Below are 5,703 nucleotides of genomic sequence, written 5' to 3' on the forward strand. Positions count from 1 at the left end.
CTGAAACTCCCGTGCCAACTGCTGCACCTCAATAATTGGCGAAAACTCCGCCCTGAACCTGGCCGAGAAATCGCTCCAAGTCATGGCGTCCAACGCGGCATCATCCCCCATCACATGACCAATCTCCTCCCACCAATCCCTCGCTCTGTCCTTCAGAAGACAAGAAGCGAGTCTGACCTTGTCCCCTTCAGGACACCGACTCGTACGGAACGCGTTGGCAACATCAGCCAACCATCTGCTACTAGCAATGGGGTCCCTAACCCCATGATAATCTGGTGCCCCATAAGCCCTGAACTCTCGAAAGGTCAAGGTACGCGCTCCCATCAATGCCATCATCTCAATACGGAAGGCGCCCAGCCTCTCATCCAAAATCTCCAATATACCCTCCTTGATCGTGCCAAAGATCACAGGAGTCTGATTTAGAATACTGCGCGTAACCTCTACTGATATCAACTCCCTCATTCGCTCCTCGAGCTGCTTGGCTCCTGAACCCGAGCCTGATCCCTCTTCGGCGCCTGATCCGCCCGCTGGTCTCTCTCGCAATGTCACCATACTGAAAATATAATACATCCACTATCAGAATACTCATCACTGCTGCGAGACCAAACACACTCCCTACTAGGTTCCCGGTCTTGTCTTGGCCTTTCCCGAATCGAGTACGGATCCTCTGCTTTCAGTAGTACAGGCCCATACTACCTTCCACATCTATCCGTACTTTCCTCAGGAATTGCTTTGACTCCACCAAGTCCCTTATCCACTACTACTGCTCCCAGCACTATCTCATCCTAGGTTTACCCTAGGGAAACCTCTGACTCAACTCAAACAAGTCGTCAGCTGCTGAAGGTCTCCTTGTGATGCCAATTAGCCATCACCTGGATACCATCACATGTGACGAGGCTCAGATAATCCTTCAAGTAAAAGACTCGTCCCTACAACGGTTGGACTCAAACAAGAGCTACGCAATAGGACCAAATCTAGCACTCTGAGATTATTCAACCCTGATCACATGTGACGTATCGTATCCACCTAATGCCTAACTTTCATCACTCAGAATCCCACAATGCACAAAGCAAGCAACATTCAGACAAGGGAAAATCTAACCACAACATACTCAAGCAATCATATCCACATAGCAGGAAACTGAACTAGCATGCAACACAAACTCATAGGCCTGCACAAACTCATAAACTCAGGCATAACCTAAACAGGCTATCCTAGTACTGTCTAATCAGCACTGTCATGCAGCTCAAAACACATATAATAGGCACATAAGGCATCATCCCTAGATCCTTAGTCCTAATCTAGCATGCTGTTCTATCAACTGATAATCATAACATAAACTTGTATGGGTATTTTGGGGTACTTACTTGAGCTCGGTTGATTGCATGCACCACACCCTTTTTCTCTTTTCAAAGTTCTTTTCTTCCTGAATTATTTTTGCTTTTCTAAAACTGTTTTCCTTCCCAAAACTCTCTTTTTACAAAATCGTCTTTTCATTTTGAAAACTTCTATACTAATTCCTCAGTTTGAGTTCAGACACACCCAAGAGCATGTCCGAATCCCTCAAACCAAGGCTCTAATACCAACTTGTAACATCCCAAAATTCAAGACAAAAAAATTTCTTTTAAATAAACATCACTTAAAGCAAAATCATCGATTCAAAACATAATCATAGTAATAGTTTCCAAAACACATGTTCGTTATCAGAGTAAAACATTCACATGCTGACTAATCTATGGTGTGTGCCGTGCGATCACCCCGAGCTCCATCATCCGCTACCGGAAGTACCTGAAACAAAAACTGAAAACCGTAAGCAAGAAGCTTAGTGAGTTCCCCACCCTACCACATACCATGCATAACCACATATTGCACATACTGGGCCACGCCCGCTATCCTGGGCCTCGCCCCCTACCTCGGGCCTCGCCCGTTACAATGGGCCCGCCGCTCCAGGCCCCGCCTGGCTTCGAGCCCCGCTCGGATACAGATCTGTTTTACTTAGGCCTCGCCTGTCATAGGGCCTCGCCCACTAACATATAATAGCACATAAACATATCACAACACATCACATAAGCTAAACACATACTAACGGATCTTGTCCTAAGGCGTCGCCTATCTCTGGGCCCCGCCCTTGTCCTGCTACTGATGAGTCATGGAACCCCGTCCATACTCCTGCTGATAGTGAGGTACGAGCCCAGCCACCCTCACTCCTTCCCTAACTTGGGCCTCGCCCCTGATATGCTGTTACTGAGTTGTGGAACACCATCCACACTCTGCTATTGGTGAGATACGGGACCTCGCCCACTCTCACCTCCCTACCAGGCACATACAAGTATCACACAGACAACAAGTATAAACTATCACATAAACCATTCCTTGGGCACCCGCCCTCTATCATTGGGCCTCGTACCGAATATCATACTAGCATACTGTGCCTAGGGCTAACCCCCGGGTCTTCTACTCATAACTACATGGGTCGACATTATGGCCGTAGACCCATTCATACAAAGGGAAACTCACCTGCACTGGCTGAACTGGCTGATGAACTCACTAGTTGCTGCCCGACAACTCTCTGAACTCCTGCTCCACTCGCTCCCCGAGCTACCAATATCAATGCAACACTGAGTCTAACTGACCCCCGAAAGACAACCAAGTCTACTCTGGTCAAAGTCAACCTTCCAGGTCAACCCTACTCGCCGAGTCAGTCCATGACTCGCCGAGTTTACCGATTTCCGAGTCCTGACCTGTCCAACTCACCGAGTCTCCATTCGACTCACTGATTCGAGTCTCAACTCGAAGGGTTTGGGGTTTCGCGACCAGACTCGTCGAGTCCAAGAGCAGACTCGCCGAGTTGTTCATCCAACTCGCCGAGTTCCTGCCCAACTTCATCTGACTCGATGAGCTGTTCATCCCACTTGTTGAGTTCCTCCAAACCTTCATGCTACTCGCCGAGTCCACTCAAAGGGCTCGCCGAGTTCGTTCAGATCTACATCCATGCAAAGGACTTTTGAGTCATGCATGGGCTCCAAACAATAGATCTACCCTCCCCAAGCCTATTCCTCACGTAAAGTTGCTCCATAATCAACTCAAGGGTTGAAACTTTATGCTTCTCAAGACCATAATATGCTTAGATCTGAAGTAGCAACTCCATATCCGGCTTCTAACCCAAATGGATCACTACTCATGGCTAAAAGCCCCAAAACTCACAACCAAAATAGATCTAAAGGAAAGGAAACGACTTAATACCTTCAGATGTTCAGAAAAATCTCCCCAATCCCAGATCTATAGCCCCCTCCTTGCACCTTCAAGATCCTTCTTCCTTCCCTAAGCTTTAATGCACTCTTCAAGACAACAGTTGGCTCAATCAATGGATATAGCGGCTAGGGTTTGGCATTTTGGGTTAAAGAGGCAGTAAAGGGACCCTAGGGAAGAGAATGAGACGCTTAAATAGGCTCCAAGTCCCGAATTTAGGGTTTTCCTCGAACAGACCTGACTCGCCGAGTCTCCTTGGCCGACTCGCCGAGTCGGTCACTTACTCATCGACCTGGATCCCGCTCGGACTCGCCGATTTCCTCCTTGGACTCGCCGAGTCGTCCCCTAAACTTAGGGTTTCCTTTCCTTTCTTGGCCTTTCTGACTTTGGGTGTTACGGATTAATCATTACAACTCAAAAATTTTATAATTTATGGGTCTTTTTATTTTTCTCTACTTTATACTCATTTTAGTTATACGAGTAGTTTATAAGTAAGTTTTGTTCACAAAAAAACAAAAATGTGTTCATAGAGATTTTTTATTCAAATATGAAAATTTGCAAAAACAAGTTTTTCCGCAATCAATGGTTATTGCAACACATATTTTTCATAAAATAACAGTGTTTCTATATATCAAATGTATGTTGATTTCTATATTCTGTTTGAATGATTTATAAGTGTTTAATAAGTTTTAAATACAAATGTTATATTTGATGTTGTTGTGTTTTTATGTCATTAAAAGTTGTAATATTTTTTTCATATTATTTGTTGTTCGGTATATATATATATATATATATATATATATATATATATATATATATATATATATATATATATATATATATATATATATATATATCAACATACGTTTAATATACAATTTACACAACTTAAAATGGCTAATAAATCATCCAAAGTTGTATATATTTTATAATACTATTTCTTATTCGTTATATATAGAAATCAACATATGTTTTATATACAATTCACACAACTTAGAAACAGTCTATAAAATCATAAATTTTCGATCAATTTATCAAATTATATAAAACTATTGTGCTTAATAAAAATATAAGTAACTATAGGTTTGCGTTGCTACGAACATTGATTTATCATGTATAAATATCCAATCATAATTTGTTAAAAGTTACTATTTTATCTATATGTTTATAAGCGTGCGCAACGCACATGGACTCACCTAGTACTTATCATATAATATCATCATATCATATCATATCATATCATATCATACTATATTATAAATGAATCATTTTTCCTTTCACCACATTCATTTGAAACTCTCATGTATTTTTCTTTTCACCATATTCATTTGAAACTCCCATGACTTTTCAATTTCTTTCTAAGAATAATTATAAGTTGGTTAATAAGATTAAATAAATATCAAACCTAAAGTGTAATCACATATAAACTAAATTCCAATATTAAAAATAATATATTTACTTCTACTTAGTAAATGATTTTTTTTTAACTTTTAACATATTATACTTAATTTGTTAGTTTTAATATATTGTTGGATGTAAACCATTATCATTTTAAAGATATAATTTTGGAACAATTTGTATAAAATACTTAAATTATTAATTTGATTATAACATTGTCGGGTAGCCCTGTCAAAAATACCCGTTACCCGGATTATCCACCCGATTTTTTCGGGTAATAGGTAAATCGGGTATCAGGTTAATTTGTTTGGGTAAGTGGGTAACCCGAATTTTTTTCGGGTCGGGTAAAGGGTAAGTTGTTTGGGTTTCGGGTATACCCGATTACCCGAAATATATATAAGAAATAATGTCCCTTTATGAGTTTATCTAACCCTCCCAATTCCCAAATCCCAATTTCCCTCGTTGAGGCTCGTTCTATTTTCCCCACGTCAAAAAACCCTTGTACCTCGTCCGCTCTTCGTTGGTATTCGTCACCAATGGATGACTATATTGAAGTAGAAGATGAGAAGATTGAAGTTGACAACCCAACCAATGATCAAGTTCCACAAGAAAAATAGACAAAAAAAATAAAGTGTAACACCGTGAATTTCAAAATAATTTTTTCGCATAATATAAAAACATATTCATTTAATTTTCATAAAAACATCAATGTTTGAAACTCCAATCCATGACATATAAAGAATCCCAAGATCACATAACATAAGAATCCCATGTGTGTGTACTGATCAAGTCGGTGCCTTCCCACGGTCATCACTAGTACCTAAAACAAATAACACCAACACTGTAAGCACAAAACTTAGTGAGTTCCCCAAAATACCACACATAACGCATATTAGCCACTCGAGGCTATAACTCTGTGGGTCCGTGGACCCTACTCTGTGAACCCTCTGGTTCTAACTCTGGGAACCTTCTGGTTCCAACTCTATAAACATGCACAACATAAATCACATAGAAATAATGCAGTACAACACATAACATACATATAACATACAATTA

This window comes from Lactuca sativa, chromosome 4 (genome assembly GCF_002870075.4).
Source record: "Lactuca sativa cultivar Salinas chromosome 4, Lsat_Salinas_v11, whole genome shotgun sequence".
In the NCBI taxonomy this organism is placed as follows: Eukaryota; Viridiplantae; Streptophyta; class Magnoliopsida; order Asterales; family Asteraceae; genus Lactuca; species Lactuca sativa.